The sequence below is a fragment of the Theropithecus gelada genome, chromosome 7b, assembly GCF_003255815.1.
Source record: "Theropithecus gelada isolate Dixy chromosome 7b, Tgel_1.0, whole genome shotgun sequence".
Classification (NCBI taxonomy): domain Eukaryota; kingdom Metazoa; phylum Chordata; class Mammalia; order Primates; family Cercopithecidae; genus Theropithecus; species Theropithecus gelada.
In genome coordinates, this window is record NC_037675.1 from 36,498,230 (window position 1) to 36,517,467 (window position 19,238).

At 37.7% G+C, this 19,238-nt stretch overlaps 1 pseudogene; it reads left to right on the forward strand.

Moving 5' to 3' along the window:
- The first annotated feature begins 3,757 nt into the window (after nt 1-3,757).
- Nucleotides 3,758-5,675, forward strand: LOC112628379 (annotated as a pseudogene).
- Nucleotides 5,676-19,238: the final 13,563 nt, after the last annotated feature.

Genomic DNA, 19,238 nt, shown 5'->3' on the forward strand with positions numbered 1-19,238 from the left:
CCACTGCACTCCAGCCTGGGAGACAGAGCGAAACTTCGTCTCAAAAAAACAAAAAAAACCAAAACAACAACAACAAAACTTTATATATTCTGAATATTTTTTCATATCAGTATATAGAGCTTTCTTATTGTTTTTGTATTTTATTGAAGATCTGCAAAATATCCCATTTAATAAATGTAGCATAATGTGTTTAGTTAATTTACTATTAATGGACATTTAGATTGTTTTCCAGTCTTTTACTAACACATTGTTTCAGCGGATAATAACCTATGTGAGTATATCTATAGGATAAATTCCCAGGAGTGGATTTACTTAGTCAAAGGACTTATACATTTATAATTTGGATAGATATTGCAAATTTCCCTCTATAAGTGTTTTATTAATTTATTCTTCCACGAGCAATGTAGGAGAGTGCCTGTTTCCCCACAGCATTGCCGACAGTGTGCATTTTCAAACTGAAGAGCTGAGAAATAATTATGTCAGTGTAGTTCTGATTTGCAATTCTCTTATTAGGAGTGAGGATAGGTATCCTTTTCCGTGTCCAGAAAAATGTTTTTATTTTATGTGAGCTGTTCCCACTTTTAGCTCATTTTACTGTTGAATTGGGTTGATAGTCTTTTTCCTATTTCTACTTATAGGTGCTCCTTCTAGATAGGGGAGATTTGCCTTTTGTCTGTGTAAAGAATTATAAACATTTCCCTCCAATTTATAATTGTCTTGCAATATCACATAGAGTATTTTTTGCCATATTGAATTAAAAAATATTTTTATGTAGTTAAATTTATCAATATTTTCTTTAGTGACTTCTGGATTTCAATTCATAGTAAAAACGGGGCCTTCCCTACTCCAAGGTTATAAAGGAATTCTCCTTTCTTTTAGTAGTTTTGTCTTTTCTTAAGTTTTATTTATAACTGATACATAATAATTGTACATATTTATGGGGTACAGTGTGATGTTTCAATGCATGTATACATTGCATAATAATCAAATCAGGGTAATTTGCATATGTATTACTTTAAACATTTGTCATTTCTTTGTGATGATAACATTCAAAAACCTCTTCTTTTAGTAGTTTTGTAGTTCTTTTTTTCCTTTCCTTCCTTCTTTCCTTCTTTTTCTTTTCTCTCTCTCTCTTTCCCCTATTTGGGATATTCCTAGTGTATGGTATGAGGTAGGGATAATATTTTAGGAAATCAGCTTGTTTCTATCCATGTGTTTTCTTTCTATACTTCCCCCATTTGAAGTAAATAGCTGGTTCAAGGTCTCTATAGAACAGAAGGCAGAGATATTATGCAAGATTTTCTGGTTTCTGTTTCCAAAAACTTAAGGCCCTGGGAAGATTTAGAGAGTTTGTAGAAAAGAAAAAAGGGAGAAGGAGATTTTCAGGTATAGGTAGAGTGCCCTAGGGAAGTAGGGCAAGGAAGTGGGGTTGGTAGAAAGTGAGGCTTTCCCCCACTACCTCTCTCCAACACCCACACACAGACACACACAGACACACACACACACACACACACACATACCCGCACCCAAACACCACATGAAAAATATCCCCCTCAATAGGAGGAAAACAAGAGACAAGTCTGTAAGTTCTTGATATGGTTTGGATTTGTGTCCCTGCCCAAATCTCATGTCAAATTGTAATTCCCAGTGTTGGAGGAGGGGCCTTCTGGGAGGTGATTGGATCATGGGGGCAGATTTCCCCTTGCTGTTCTCACGATAGTGAGTGAATTTTCATGAGATCTGGTTGTTTAAAAATGTATGGCACCTCCCCCACCCCCCTTCCTCCTTCTTTGGCCATATAAGACATGCCTGCTTCCCCTTCATCCTCTGCTGTGATTGTAAGTTTCCTGAGGCCTCCTAGCCATGCTTCCTGTACAGCCTGTGGAACTGTGAGTCAATTAAACCTCTTCTTTTTTTTTGAGACGGAGTCTCACTCTGTCACCCAGGCTGGAGTGCAGTGGCGTGATCTCAGCTCACTGCAACCTCTGCCTCCTAGGTTCAAGCGATTCTCCTGCCTCAGCCTCCAGAGTAGCTAGGATTATAGGCATGTGCCACCATGCCAGGCTATTTTTTGTATTTTTAGTAGAGACGGGGTTTCACCATGTTGGCCAGGCTGATCTCAAATTCCTGGCCTCAGGTGATCTGCCCGCCTCAGCTTCCCAAAGTGCTGAGATTACAGGTATGAGCCACCATGCCCAGCCAATTCTTTTCTTTATAAATTACCCAGTCTCAAGTAGTTCTTCAGAGCAATGCGAGAACAGACAAATACAATTCTAGAGCATCAACGTCCCAGTTTTGGCTTCTTGGCAGCACCTAGAGAGGAGCAGGATCTGTTGCCTCTAGGCATATGGAATTTAGTCAGTTTCAAAAAAAGATTCCCAAGTCCAAAATATGCTGATGAAGTAGAAGGAACTACTGATCCTGAAGGTGCTGTTTAGACAAGACAATGGAAGACTCAGGGATAAACTGTGTACAGAAGTGATTGACTGCTAGAACCAGCACACCCCAATTTGCCCCAAGCCAAAATGCAAAAGATCAGAATCTTAACCTAACTCAGAAGAGGTAGGTGAAAGACTTTAAAAACTAACCTTATTTTTTTCCCACTAGCCCAGGAGAATAGGGGAAATTCATTTTTACATAAAGTGATATTCTTATATACCTGACCATACCCACTACATATTGTCTTAGTCTGTTCTGGCTGTTATAACAAAAATACCATAAACTAGGTGGCTTATAAACAACTCATTTATTTCCCACAGTTCTGGAGGCTGAGAAGTCCAAGATCAAGGCACCAGCAGATTTGGTGTCTGGTGTAACTGCCAAGTGAGTTCATTGTGCCTTGCTGCTCATATACAGCTGATTTATCAAGGCAGGGGAATTGCAATAGAGAAAGAGTTTAATACATGTAGAGCCAGCTAAACAGGAGACCAGAGTTTTATTATTACTCAAATCAGCCTCCTTGAAAATTCAGAGGCTATGGTTTTTCAAGGACAGTTTGGGAGGCAGGGGACTAGGGAATGGGTGCTGCTGATTGGATCGAGATCACTCATAGGGGTATGGAAAACAGTCCTCATGTGCTGAGTCCACCCCTGGGTAGGGGCCACAGCAAAGTTGCTGGTCCAGGTGGAGTCATCTGGTAGTCAGAAATGCAAAAATCTGAGAAGACATTGAAAAGGCCAATTTTAGTTTCTACAATTGTGATGTTATTTACAGCAGCAATTGGGGAAGTTGCAAATTTTCCTGAAAATGCTATGTCTCCAGAAAAATGGCTGGTAATCATTGAACTATGATTACATCTTAGCAGAATTTAGGCCCCTCTCATCCTCTGTACTTGGTGGCTTAGCATTAGTTTTACAAAGGTGGTTTAGTTTGGGGAGGGGCTGTTATCACTTAAACTATAAACTAAATTTCTACCAGCGTTAGGTTGTCCCATGCCTAGGAATGACCAAGGGCAGTTTAGAGGTTAAAGGCAAGATGGAGTTCGTTAGGGCAGGTCTCTTTCACTGTCATCATTTTCTCACTGCTATAATTTTTGCAAAGCCAGTTTCACTGGTGGGGGTCTGCTTTCTGGTTTATAGGTGGTACCTTCTAGCTATGCCCTCACATAATGGAAGGGAAGAACTCTTGTTTTTGTAGCCCCTCATAAGAGCACTAATCCCATTCATGAGGACAGAGTGGCTTACCATCACCTTGGGGGTAGGATTTCAACATATGAATTTTGGCAGGCCACAAACATTCAAACCATAGCATATATAGTATGGTCTATAATTTAGGTATGTACTGTTTGTGATTAAACTACTACCTTACTACTCACTAAAGCTGCCAACACTTAAAGTAAAAGATTAGAGAATTCCACTTTTGAGACGTCATGAACTTAGTTCCAGCCTTGTGGGACCTCATATGCCAATGTGTCCTTGAATGCTACTAGACCACAGGTTTGTATTTGTTTTTTATTTTTGGCAGGGGCAGGTGGGTGGTGAAGGAAAGATCAGGTGTACAGAACTGAATTAATCAGAATCACTTCTTAGCACAGAATTATGATTCTGTGTAATGTTGCTCTCCTGTTTGATTTTGTTATTTTTCCCTTCATTCTCCGTCTCATTCCCATTCTCTTCAAAGGTATTCAATCTAGAGGCTTTTCCCATGCTCACCCATAAAGCCTTGGAACAGCCCAACTGTCACTTAAAAAACCATCTGCTGTTGACTAATATAGATGTTTGTGGAACAAGAAACAGGAGTATAACAAGAAAGTTACAAAAGAGTATAATGGGAGTTAGATAATTTTCTGGTGGACTTTCTTCGCCTATAAAAATGAAGTTAATAATAACATGCTTTATATCTAACATAAGAATATACAGTAAAGAAAAAAATTATTTTGCTCCAGGCATAGTGGCCCATGCCTGTAATCCCAACACTTTGGGAAGATGAGGTGGGAGGATCGCTTAAGGCCAGGAGTTTGTGACCAGCCTGGTCAACACAGTGAGACCCTATCTCTAAAAAAAAATTTTTTTAAAAATTAGCCAGGCAGAGTGGCTTACGCCTGTAGTCCCAGCTACTTGGGAGGCTGAGGCAGTCGGGGGAGGGAGGGCGGTGGGTGGGGCACAGGGGGATCACTTGAGTCTAGGAGTTTGAGAGTGCAGTGAGCTACGATGGCACCAAGAAGAAAGTGGTTGATCCATTTTCTAAGGAAGATTGGTATGATGTGAAAGCACTGCCTTTGTTCAATATATGAAACATTGGAAAGATGCTGGTCACCAGGACTCAAGGAACAAAAATTGCATCTGATGGCCTCAAGGGTCATGTATTTGAAGTGAGTCTTGCTGATCTGCAGAATGATGAAGGTGCATTGAGAAAATGTAAGCTGATTACTGATGATGTTCAGGCAAAACCTGCCTGACTGACTTCTGTGGCATGGATTTCACCTGTGACAAAATGTGTTCCATGGTCAAAAAATGACAGACCATGATTGAAGCTCATGCTGATGTCAAGGCTACTGATGGTTATTTGCTTCAGCTATTCTGTATTGGTTATACTAAAAAATGCAACCAATACAGATACAGATATTCACCACCAACAGGTTTGCCAGATCTAGGAGAAGATGATGGAAATCATCACCCAAGAGGTGCAGACAAAGGACTTAAAAGAAGTGGTCAATAAATTGATTCCAGACAGCATTGGAAAAGACATACAAAATGGTTGCCAATCTATTTATCCTTTCCATGATGTCTTCATTAGAAAAGTAAAAATGCTGGCCAGGTGCAGTGGCTCACACCTATAATCCCAGCACTTTGGGAGGCTGAGGCGGGTGGATCACGAGGTCAGATCGAGACAATCCTGGCCAACATGGTGAAACCCCGTCTCTACTAAAAATACAAAAATTACCTTGGCATGATGGCATGCACCTGTAAGAATCACTTGAACCCGGGAGGCAGAGGTTGCAATGAGCTGAGATCACACCACTGCTCCAGCCTGGCAACAGAGTGAGACTCTGTCTCAAAAAAAAAAAAAAAAAAATGCTAAAGAAGCCCACGTTTGATTTGGGAAAACTCACAGAGCTTCATGGTGAAGGAAGTAGTTCTGAGAAAGCTACTGGACATGAGACAGGTGCCAAAGTTGCATGAGCTGATGGACGTGAACTCACTGGTCCTAGAATCTGTTTAAAGTTCAGATTTTAATAGTGGTAAATAAAAAGTTCTATTTGTGGAGAAAAGAAAAATGATTCTATAATGTTTATTATTTTAAAGGGAAAAGTTCTGTAAGTATTATATCATGTTTAAATATAGAATAAGCTGAAAAAAGCAGCAGAAATCTTTGCATATTAATAGAAAAATCTCAGCAGTCTTTATTTATTGGCAAGACAGCTACTCTAAAGTTGTGAGGGTAACTTACTGACCTGAAAAAACACATTTTAAACCAATGTGAGATGTGGCTAATTGACTAATCAAAGTAGGAAAGACCCAGATGACTTTAGAATAATTCAGATCAGAGTGGATATTGACAGGGCAGATGGTGAATGGCATTGAAAGGCAATGCCTTAATTTATTTACACTTTGTTTTCTAGTTTCTGTAATTTTAATTAAAGTGAGTAGAAATAAAATTTTGTCTAAGCATTTTTTCTTCCCAATATGAAAGGTGTTGACACATCATATCATTGAGTTGGAAAGATAAAGACAAGGGAAAGGATTAGAATTTGGTGTGAATTAACATATCACAGGGCTCTTGTGTCTGTAAAAGGTGAGGAAACAAACACATGTGTTAATGTAACTCCAACTGCAAAGGAAGGCTGTCAAGGCATGTGGGTTTGCTTGGCCAAAAGCTGTTGATTCCAAAAATGTAATTTCATTTGTTGGATTTTATTGTAATTAACACAGGGAGTTGCACTAGCTCAGAACTCTTATCTTTATTATCTTGGGAGAAGAATTATGAAATGTGTGCACTTACAAAATAGAATTCATATTTTGCAGAGGGCTATAATGCTAATGGGTCTTGGGAACCTTCTGGGATTATGAATTCAAGTTTACAATTAGGGTTTCTGCTTTGCAATCTCAAGTGTGGTTTACCTGGAACAGTTGGCATTTCATCTTAAATGGTATTTGATAGAACTTGGGAGCTCTTCAGAGCAGGAACTTCGATTTTTGTTGTTGTTGTTACCTATTGCAAAGCACTAAATTCACTGCTGGAGAAAACTAGCAGTCACTTTTTATGTGTACATCTAATTGTTCTTTACAATCACGTAGAGATCATCGCTAACATTTAACAATTCAAAAAGGCATAAAGTTTACCTCATTAATGTGTGTAGAGGATTCACTATTTTAATAATTAAGCAAAATCTTTGATATTTGTATGAAGATAAGGTAGACAGGATAAACAACAGGAAAACTATGGATTTCTTTAAATAGTGGATAGGGACAATTCATTCCCTCAGATATTTGTAATAAAATCTTAGAACCAGAAAATATCTACCTGGGAATACTAACGCTCAAACTTTAGCATGAGATTTATCTGCAGGTCTGAGCTCAGCTAACAACTTTTATACTGTCAAAGCAGAGACTGCCCTTTCAAACCTCTCGTTGGGAAACTAATTAGCAGAATAATAAAAAGGCAAGATCAACTCTTGTCTTCCTTGTTGGGGATATAAAAAAAAACAGTAGTTCTAATTAGCGATAATTAAAATTTAATTAAGAAGCTCTTTGCAATCCTCCTCCCTGCTTCCTGAACTAGTGCTTGCCAGCTCTTGGTTGTGGAGCTGTTTTTATTCCCGTGGTGCTGAATCACGGCTTAATCACAAAGCCTTAGATCTCAGCTTATCCAGCCCTGAGCACTCATCACCACAGCCTTCCAAGAGTAACAAATATATATTCTAGATTTTTTAACCCAAGCCATTACTTTTTTCAGTTTTATAATCATGAATTGTGACTTTTACTTTTTAAGCAGCTGATTATAGATGCCATTGCTTTTTATTTTTAAACTTATCTTTATATTTGTTCCCCTAGTTCTACCCCTTGTTGCAACAAGAGGATAGGAGACCTCCAAGAATATTAAATATCTGAACCCAAATTTCTACTTCTATGCTTTAAAGTAAAGCAGGTAATTAGCTTAAGTATAAAAAACTAAAACATTGGTAAAATCCCAGATTTTAAAAATAAAAGTATTTCATTATTTAAAAATAAAAGTACATTGTAGATGAGGGTTAAGGAAAATAAATACAGTATTTGATGATCCTTACAAAGTGTATATGATATTCTAAGTATTAATTTCAGTTTAGGATGTTTCAAATTGTAAAAGGAATCCCACTTAATTGTGCATTTTAATGTGGTTACAATGGTGAATTTTATATCGTACGAATTTTATCTCAATAGAAAAAGGAACTCAAACTCTGACTTTGTCCTAGTTTTGGGTATAAGGATTAATCATAGTTTACAGAGAGAAAAAAGCTCCAAGATTTGATAGTTCATTATGAGCAAAAGAAAAAGGAAAAATCAAGAACAGAGGGAAATTAGTTTTTTAAAAGCCACTGAACTAAGAAATACAACCCTGGTTCTTTAATTATTAAGGGAAGGGCTCTGAATTTGCTCCATTATCTTAATTATGTTTCTGGAGCAAACATTATTTCAATGTGATAAAAGATGACATGACACTAAAGGTAAAGCCTGAGCAGATGTTACATGAGTAACAAGCCAATAGGCCCACATTCTGGTAATTTCTTCCCCACTAGACATGTTCTCATTAATCTGTGATTAATAGGATTCGAGTATAGTAAATGATGATGATCTATTGTCTGTCTTTGTCGAGCACCATGGAGGGAGTAATTTGTCAGCTCAGCTTTTGTGTGACTATTTAATAGCAAAGAGGGAGAGAGAAAAGACGCTAATCTTCTAATTGGCATCTGTAGAGAAGGTCTAGGAGAATACTGCCTCTATGGAAATAGCCAGTATAATTCCTATGCCTAAGGAAAGCAAATGTGGACTCTATGTATCTTTTATGTAATTAGTCATGCCTTCTATTGAACAAAAGGTGGCGATGGGGATAAAGAAAAAACGGCAATAAAATAGTCTTAAGAGATCATAAGGTAACATTTATTAACTTATAACATTTGTTAACTTAGATATGAGGCTTTTTCAACTATAGTGACCTGCCAAAAAAGTGGGCAAAAGAAAAAAAATAACTTTTTGGTTAAAAAATAGTTGCTCAGATAAACCAAAATAACAATGTATAAATAAAAAGCCAGCATCATCATCAGTACCACCACTAGCAATACAGAATCCCTGATGTTATGATGGTAAAAAATTTAATACATCAATAAATCAATAAGTAAATTCAAAACAGATGTTTTGAATGAAAATAATTTGATGATTAGTCCTGTCAAGTCTACTGTAAAAACTTCTTTAAATGGCTATACCTTGCTGAGAATGATGTATGAAATTGCTCTTTCTCTTTTTCTCCCTCTCTCTTTGTATCTTTAACAATTTTTGGCTGTGCATGGTGGCTCACACCTGCAATCCCAACATTTTGGGAAGCCGAGGCGGGTAGACTGCTTGAACTCAGGAATTCAAGAGCAGCCTGGGCAACATGGTGAAACCCCATCTCTACAAAAATTACAAAAAAATTAGCCAGGTGTTGTGGTGTGCACCTGTAGCCCCAGCTACCCAAGAGGCTGAGGTGGGAGGATCACCTGAGCCTGGGGGATTGAGGCTGCAGTGAGCTGTGATCATGCCACAGGGCTCCTGCCTGGGTGACAAAAAACAAACAAACAAAAAAAGCTCATCTCAAAAAATTTTTTTTCTTCTGCACACTTTTCTATATTTTAGGTTTTAGGTACTTTACTGGTTGGTGGAAATGAAAAGTACAAAGTCTCACTGGGAGAAGATACTTGCAATGCATACAACCAACAAATAATTAGTATATGCACAGTATATAGAAAAAGACTACTGATCAACCTTAGAGAGAAATTGGTGAAGAATAAAAATAGGCAGTTGACAGAAGAGGAAATCCAATGGGGCAATGAACATATGAATAGATGTTCAATATAACTAATAATCATGACAATTTAAGTCAAAAGAATAAGATGTCATCCTCACCTGTCAGATTAGCCAAAATTTTAAAAATGGACTAGATCACACGGGGACTTAAATATGAGTGGGAGTAAAAATCAGACAACCATTTTAGAATGCAATTTGTCAATATCAGGTAATTCATTTTCGATTTGTCAATATGTATAGCAATTCTACTTCTTGAACAATACCCCGAAGAAACCCTTGCACATGTACACAGAGATATCTAGAAGAATATTCATTACAGCATTGTTTATAATAGTGAAAAATGAAAACTACCTACATATTCACCAGTGATGTGTTCATACTATAGAATGCTATATAGCAGTTTGAATGAATACATGAATGATTATTATCAACATGGAGAAGCCTTAAAACTCAGAATAAGTGAAGAAAATTTAGCAAATTTAAGAATACTTAGGGTATGCCACTACTAAAATAGTTTTAAAGCAATGCAAAACAATAAAATGCATATATATAAATATGTGGATACATACATATGTGATAAGACTGTAAAAACATGCATGGGAATGACATAACACCAAATCCTGGATAGTAGTGATTATCTCTGAGAAGGGAAGGAAGAAAATGAATTTGGAAGGTTTCAACATTATTTCTAGTGTCTCATTTTTTAAAAATGCAATAAATGTAACAAAATGTTAAGATTTGGTAATGCTGGATGATAAGTCTTTGTAATATTATTCTCTATGTTTTATTTTTTATTCTCCATTTTGGAGAATATTTTGAAATAGTTCACAGTTTCAAAAGTGGAAAAATGCACAAGGTAAGGAAAAAACACATGGTTTCTAATTTCCAGGTGCTACTATTGTGTCAGGTGAATAGACAATTCACAAATAGCTGTAATGTAGTTTGATAAGTGTTTCAGTGTGGCCACAAAGTGCTATATGTAGATATAGATTGACACACAAACACACACACACACACACACTCTTTAAGATATATATATGCTATTAAGACATACGACCAGATTCTTTTGGTATCAAGTAGTTGAACCAAAAAAATATAATTGACTTTTAAATGTCTCCTCAAATTTAGACAGAAAAATGTGTTGGTGGTAGTGGCAGTAGTAGCAGTAGTGTAGTAGTTTCTTCTTCTTTCTTCTTCTTCCTTCCTCCCCCTCCTCCTCCTCATCCTCCTCTTCCCTCCTCCTCCTCTTCCTCCTCCTCCTCTTCTCCTCCTCTTCTTCTCCTCCTCCTCCTCCTTTTTTTTTGGCAAAAGGGCAAAGATTAGGCTCTAGCTTCTAAGAACAGTGTTAAAATCATTAGACAGATTTCTCATCCCTCTAACTTTATGCCTTCATGAACTTGAGAAGCTAATTTATCTGACCTCAAATAGTGAAAAAAAAAAAGTTGTTGGTGGGGGGCGGGGGTAGAATGGGGTTTTGATAGAGAATCTTCTAAGGTCTTTTCCAGTTTGAAAAATTTAAGATTCTATTTTTTTTCATGAAACATTAACCCAAATTTATACGAACAAGATTTTCCAAGATTTTCCCCAAGTTAGTAACAAAATACGTTTATTCATGAAATATTATAGTTGTTATCAAAAGGCAAAGAAAAACTTTTATGAAATTAGAAGCAAACCATTCCTTTTTTTTTCTTTTTTGAGATGGAGTCTTGCTCTGTTGCCCAGGCTGGAGTACAGTGGCAAGATCTTGGCTCACTGAAACCTCCATCTCCCGAGTTCAAGCAATTCTCCTGCCTCAGCCTCCTGAGTAGCTGGGATTACAGGTGTGCACCACCATACCTGGCTAATTTTTGTATTTTTACTAGAGACAGGGTTTCACCATGTTGGTCAGGTTGGTCTCAAACTCCTGACCTCAAGTGATCCGCAAACCTCACCCTCCCAAATTGCTGGGATTACAGATGTGAGCCACTGCACCCGGACTCTTTTTTTTTTTCTTTCTTTTGAGATGAAGTTTTGCTCTTGTTGCCCAGGCTGGAGCGCAATAGTGCGATCTTGGCTCACTGCAACCTCTGCCTCTGGGGTTCAAGTGATTCTCCTGCCTCAGCCTTCCAAGTAGCTGGGATTACAGGTGCCCGCCACCATGCCTGGCTAATTTTTGCATATTTAGTAGAGATGGGGTTTCACCATGTTGACCAGGCTAGTCCTGAACTTCTGACCTCAGGTGATCCGCCTGCCTCGGCCTCCCAAAGTGCTGGGATTACAGGCGTGGCCAACGTGCCCAGTATTTTTTATTTAATTTTTTTTTTTTTAGAGACAGAGTTTCACCCTGTCACCTGGGCTGGAGTAAAGTGGGGAGATCATAGCTCACTGTAACTTTGAACTCCTAGGCCCAAGTGATCCTCCTGCCTCAGCCTCCCAAGTAGGACCATTACTCCTGGCTAATTTTTTTTTTTTTTTAATTTGTAGAGATAGAGTCTTGCTCTGTTGTCCAGGCTGGTCTTGAACTCCTGACTTCAATTGATCCTCCTGTCTCAGCCTCTCAAAGTGCTGGGCTTATGGGCATAAGCCACTGTGCCCAGCAAAGCCATTCTTGATGGGAAGCTAAAAGAAACAGCTAATTTGTCGTGATTAGATTTCGAGAAGGAGATCTAGAGATTTGGAGAATGTATATGTTCTTTATTCAAGGAGTACATGGAGAGAGCTGGAGAGAGATGCATCAGATTTTAGACTATAAAATCTGTAGATATAAATTTGTATAACTGGGACTTCTGAGATAGGTAGAAACATTTTATCTTATATATTACATTTCTGAACCTAACAGGATTCTACATCAAGGATGATTATTTTTAGATCAGGCAATGAGCTGAACTTCTTTGGTCCCACATGCTGAGCTGCAAATATACTCCCTAGTGACTTTTTATCACTTAAGGTATTCTGCAAAGTATTATCTAATCTTCCTAAAAATACTAATCCTGAGTACAACATGAAGGGACCAGAAAGCAAAAATGTATCTGTTTGTCAACAATATAATAATTATTGTCTCCGCTCCTTGATAATAATCTGGCTGGTCATAAACCTTTGATGGCCTCTGATTCTGGCCCTTCAGGATGCTGATTTCTGGTTGGAAAAATTAATTCTCTTGGAGGATAATGAGATAGACAGTCTTCTATTTCTACTCCTCTTGCATCCAGGTTCAAACATTAAGGTACAACACCTCCCAAATCTCCTCAAACTGTGTTTATTTTTGTTTGCTACAGCCTAAAAAGGAATCCTTCCTTTTTTATTTTATTTCAGAAGCCTTTTCCATTTTGGTTGGTATGGATTATAATGTTAAGAAAGTACTGTGGATTATTTGGGTTTAGTTGGAAGAAGAGACTATTTTCCATCTATTTCCTTCTTTAATCTCTTGTTTTTTTGGCTCTTATCCTCACCACTCTACAGAAAATATTCTAAAATTAACTGCTCCTGGCTAAACCTAATAGTCTTTTTTCCCCCTTGGCACAGTTTTTTTCCCTTTTTATTTTGAAATAATTATAGATTCATAGGAAGTCATGAAAAATAGTAGAGACAGATCCTGTACACCCCTCCCCCAGTTTCTCCCAATAGTAACATCTTACATAATGAAATCTTATATCATCTTATATAAAGAAATTGATATTTTACCAGTTTTACATGCATTCATTTGTGCATGTGAGTGTATGTGGTAGTTCTATGCTATTTTATCATATGTGTAGGTTTGTGTTAACACTACCACAATCAAGAAACAGAACTGTTCCATTGCCACAAAGATCCCTTATGCTACCTCTTTTTACAGTTATACCCACTCACTTTCCTTTCTACAACCCCAGGAAACCACAAATATGTTCTCTATCTCCATAATTTTATCATTTTGAGAGTGCTGTATAAATCGAATAATATAAATATGTAACCTTTTGAGGTTGGCTTTAGTCTCTCAGCATAATTCTCTTGAGAGCCATCCAAACTCTTGCATGTAATACTAGTTCATTCATTTTGATTGCTGACTAGTATTTTGTAGTTTGTTTAACCAACCAACATTTGAAAAACATTTGGGCTGTTTCCAGTTTTTGGCTATTATGAATAAAGCTACTATGAACTTTCATGTACAGGTTTTTGTGTGATGAATAGTTTTTTGAAATCTTGAACTCCTCTCTGCTTTCCTCATTATTGCTATTCTGTTCTTAAAAAAAAACCAAACCCTCATTGTTTGTCAAATATTGTTTCTCTTTACCTCTTATGCTACCTGACCTGCATCAGAGGTTCTACAAGGCTCAGACCTTGGTCCTCAAAGGGAAGCTACTTTTGAGGAAAGGTTACGTACTCTCATAGCTTCAAATGCCATTTTTTGTGCCTTATAGATCTACATCTATAGACAACTAGCTATATGGTACGTCTACTTGTACATTATGCCAGTACCCCACCCTGAGAGCCATTCTACTCTCATCATTCTCCTAGTTTTCTATGATCATAGTCTTGTAATTTCTTTTGATTCTTCCTTTTCCTTAGCTTTTCATGTTCAATTATTTACCAAACTGTGAGGTCAACTTTTGATGAGCATTCACATAGGACACAAACATGTAACATTCTTTGCCCCCTTAGAGATATCTATCCACATCTCTTCTCCAGACCTCCTTATCACCAATTTTTCCAGTCATGTTCCTTCCAAATCACTGATCATCCAGCCAACTGTTGGCTGTAGCCCATAAATCCATATGGACTCATACTGTTGGCCATTTCTCCTTCTAAGAAAAATGAATAACTAGGTACACTGCTCAATGTTGTACCTTCTGGGAGGATTTACCTTCACCGCGGTCCTTCAGAGGTGTCCCAGAAGGGACTGTCTTGTGTAGTTGTCCACTTGTGGGTTGTATTGTGTATTGGGCATGATCATCTATAAATCAGGCCTGAGTTTTATCTTCTTCAGTAAACTGTAAGGAACTCTCCATGAGGCCGTAGAGAAGGGGTCTTTTACTGCAAAGGACACTCAGCAGAATTCAGGGGTTCAATGCTCCCAGTTTCATCGGGGTCTTCTCACATGTTCCCATTTCAATTATTCATTTTGGAAAAGATGAAAATTACTTGACATAACCTGATATCATTGAAAATGTGAGAAAATTTGTCCTCAGTCACTGTCAACATGAATACAAATTACAACATTTCTGGAGGGATGTATGGCAATATTTATCATAATCTTAAATTGGAGTAATCTCTGATTCAGTAATACTTTCAGGAATGTGTCCTAAATTTTCCCACTAATTTGTAATAGCAAAATAAAAATGGAAATGTCTCAAATGTCTACCAATAGAAGGTTAGATGGGGAAAAAAAGGTCCATCTATACATTGTATACTATCAACAATTAAAAATGGGTAAGTAGATCTCATCTATTGATATGGGAAAGTATTTAAAATGTTGTTTCGTGAAAAATGACAGATAGTTTTAAAAAGGATATAGCCTTGTGTGTGTGTGTGCATGTGTGTGCATGTGTATGTGCTTTGAGAGATTCCGAAAGGAGCAGTGGTTTTCCCTAGGTGCTGGGAGTTCTAGTATATTATACTTCATTCTTTATATTTTATATATTATATTCATATTTTTCTGTGCTACCAGAATGTATCATTCTTAGAATCAGAAAAAACTGTTTTCACTAAAAATTTAATTGCAGCCATCACTAAAGAAAATCTCAGGCTAGGTATGATGACTCATGCCTGTAATCACAGCACTTTGGGAGGCTGAGGCAGGTGGATCACTTAAGCCCGGGAGTTCAGGCCCAGCCTGGACAACATAGTGAGACTCTGCCTCTACAAAAAATAAAAAAAAAATTAGCTTGGCATGGTGGCATATGCCTGTGATCCCAGCTACTCAGGAGGCTGAGGTGGGAGGATCACTTGAGCCTGGGAGGTCAGTGCTACAGTGAGCCGTGAGTGCACCACTACACTCCAGATTGAGCAATACAGTGAGAGCCTGTCACACATAAAAATAAAATCTCAAAGATTATTCACAGTATACTCCTTAATATACAATGCAGACGCAAGATAACAGTTAATGCCATCTTTTGGTCACCTAAATAGTGCCTAAACAAATTTTGTACGTGTTCGAACATTTCTTCCTGTGTTACTATAATTACATGCCCAGATAATATAGAATGTCTTACCCTGCAGTACCCCACTGCAGAGTTTTATTACCATGAAGTGACATGATGTAATATAGTAGAGTCAGTTCTAGGTCTCTCTGGCTGGGAAATCTTAGGCAAGTTACTTGGCCTCTCTGAATCTCAGCTTCCAAATTTGTAAAAACAGTATCTGTACTACCCATTTCACAGAGTTGTAAGGATCAAATGAGATGTATGTGACAACATTGTCTAAACTCTAACATGCAGGTGCAGTTCTATTATTCACATCATGTTTATTAAAATAAGTAAAACTTCCATTAACAATTAACGCTACAGGGGGATGAAATGTGCTGTAAGATAGATCCAACATATATAAATAAGCTATGTGACTGAGATCATCTTTCCTTTGCTATGACTAAACAAATAGCTTTATATAGCATGTCAGGCTGAAATGTTCTAAAGTGCCAGCTCTTGTTTCTTTTTTAAGAAAACACTAACTAATATACTAGTAAACCAGCAGCTCCTCTAAAAAAACAGTGTTACCTTTCTGCAGGAACACCCGATTTTTCTCTTGCTGAAACTTCCAGGCTGGGCATGGTGGCTCATTTCTGTAATCCCAGCACTTTGAGCCCAGGAGTTTGAGACCAGCCTGGGCAACACAGTGAGACCCTGTCTCTACAAAAATAAAAACAACAACAACAAAAAATTCCAGAAGCTCTTTTCCTTTTTTCCATCAATTTCTGCCACTGCTCAAGTGCTCAGGTCCAAAGTGCAGCATATCAATATATAGTCGTGTGTTGCACTGCATAATGCTGTTTCAGTTAACAATGGGCCACATATACAATGGTGGCCCCATAAGATTATAATGGAGCTGAAAAATTCCTATCTTGTGACATCATCACTATTGTAATGTCTAGCACAATGCATTACTCATGTGTTTGTGGTGATGCTGGTATAAACCAACCTACTGCACTGCCAGTAGTATAAAAGTACAGCACATACAATTATGTATAGTACATAATATCTGATAATGATAATAAATGACTATGTCACTGGTTTATGTATACCACGTAAGTTTGTGTAACTACACTCTATGATGTTTGAACAATGATGAAATCACCTAAGGACACATTTCTCAGAATGTATCCCTGTTGTTAAGTGATGCATTACTGTACCGGTGTCACTTTCAAGACAGAATGAGAACTGAAACCTTTGTCTTTTTACCCCAGTTGACTTATCTCTAGTTGGTAAAGTTATTACCAGAACCATGAGTTGCAGTTTTTTTTTTTTTTTTTTAAGACAGAGTCTTACTCTGTCACCCAGGCTGGAGTGCAGTGGTGCAATCTCGGCTCACTGCAACCTCCACTTCCCAGGTTCCAGTGATTCTCCTGCCTCAGCCTCCCGAGTAGCTGGGATTAGAGGCATACACCACCATGCCTGGCTAATTTTTGTATTTTTAGTAGAGATGAGGTTTCACCATGTTGGCCAGGCTGGTCTCGAACTCCTGACTTCAAGTAATCCACCACCTCAGCCTCCCAAAGTGTTGGGATTACAGGCGTGAGCCACCGCGCCCAGCCATGATTTGCTTTTTAATGTTATAATTTTGTATTTTCATTTGTAAGGACTATAGATCCAAATGTGAACAAACTGATTTTAAAGTAATTATGGCCATAGCTATCCTTCCTATTATATATCTTTCGCTGAAGTAACCAGGAGGTAGGGCTGATATGGACAATGGTTTAGCCCATGTGGATGAAACATTAAATGCCTTTATAGGAGCTGGTTTAAGATTCTGAGTTTTACATAAGAATAAGTGAGGCTGTGCAGAATGTAATCTTGTTCCAGAAATAGCATCTGGTGAAATTATTGTTATTAAATATTGTTATTAGATATTCAACAGTGTCAGTCTCATTTGAATTGGGATAAGGCAAGAGCATAGGGATAAAGTAAGGTCAGATGATTGCTTTTCAGATACAAATATCATATTCTAAATCAAAAATTATAGTTTGCCTGTCAGTGAACTAAGTCTTCGGATTACAAGTTGATTTTTCTTTTGTGGAGATGAGGAAGATAGGTACTATCACATTTAAAAATGATATCAAGCCTAGAACTTTGGAGAAAGTGAAATGGGAAGAATAATCTTTAAATCTAGAATTAGAATCAAATTGTAAACTCTGACATTCTTTCTACTGAAAATTATAGAATCACATTTTGATAGTTTGAACCAAATAAAACACAGAAGCAATTGCTAAGTGTTGATAAGTAAAGGAAAAGAATGTGATTCAATCCACTAGGAAGATTTTGATCCAAAATGAAACAGTTTTTCTCCCCTGCTAGTCAGGCAGAAATCCAATTACTCTTGTTTGATCTACTATGGAGAGGTAAATGTGAGAGGTATAGATTATGGACAGTTTTATGGATTTTAATCTTAGAAATCAACAAGTGAAGGTTTTACACTTGCACATAGTTACTTAACTGGTGTTAAGAATAAAACCTAATCAATAATAATAATTTTTGTTTTACTGTGATTTGCTCTAGTTCCAATTATGATGTTGGCTATTTCATAGTCCCTTTCTTTAAATGAATGCTTTAAAGATAATCTCTCTCTAGTTGAGGGTTTAATGTGGGACTAGTTTTCATTTCATACAGTGTCTCAGAAACAAAACCAGAATAAAGGAAACTTAATAATTAAGACAAGTTCTAGGAAGGTTGGGAACATAAAGAGAGATGAACTGAAATGAGACTCTTTTCCTTTAAGTTGTATCAATCCTCATTACTGTTTGAATAGTTCAATCCAATGAAGCATGAGAATGAGATGGAGCATATGTACATGACAAGTGTAAAGTGGAATACTCTTGCTTTCGTTTGCAAAATGGTGCAGTGAGAAGACCTATGTTCTGGACCTGGATCTGGTCATTAGGAACTGAAAGACCTGGTATTGAAAGCCTGATATAACAAAGGGCTGAGATAGCATTCACTGATCCCTCATTCTAGGCGTGGTGCTAAATACTTTATATATATGCTTTCTTTTCATCATCAAAACAATTCTCTTAAGTAAATGGTATTATTATTATTTTTTTTGGTTACAGATAGTGGGACTGAACTTCTAAGAGGTTGAGTGACATGGCACAGATTACACAGAAGAGAAAGATTTTGAAAACCAGATGAAGTAATGTTCCCTTGGAATACTGCAGAGCAAGGTATCCAAAGGTTTAGGGATATTGGAATGTTAGAGTTATCATGTTAACCTGCTCACTCACCCAAGAAGGGTCCAGAGGGTACACCTTTCACCATGACTGTAAGAAAGAAATTTGCAAGGGAAGCCTCAGCATCCCCTAAGTACTCTAACTCGAAACATCAAAACAGAGAGTCACAGTTCCTTTGTGAAAGTATTTTAAAAAAGCACTTTGGGCCGTGCATGGTGGCTCATGCCTGTAATCCCAGCACTTTGGGAGGCCAAGGTGGGAGGATCACGTGGTCAGGAGATTAAGACCATCCTGGCTAACACGGTGAAACTCCATCTCTACTAAAAATACAAAAAATTGGCCAGGCATGGTGGCGGGCACCTGTAGTCCCAGTTACTTGGGAGGCTGAGGCAGGTGTGAACCCGGGAGGCAGAGCTTGCAGTGAGCCCAGA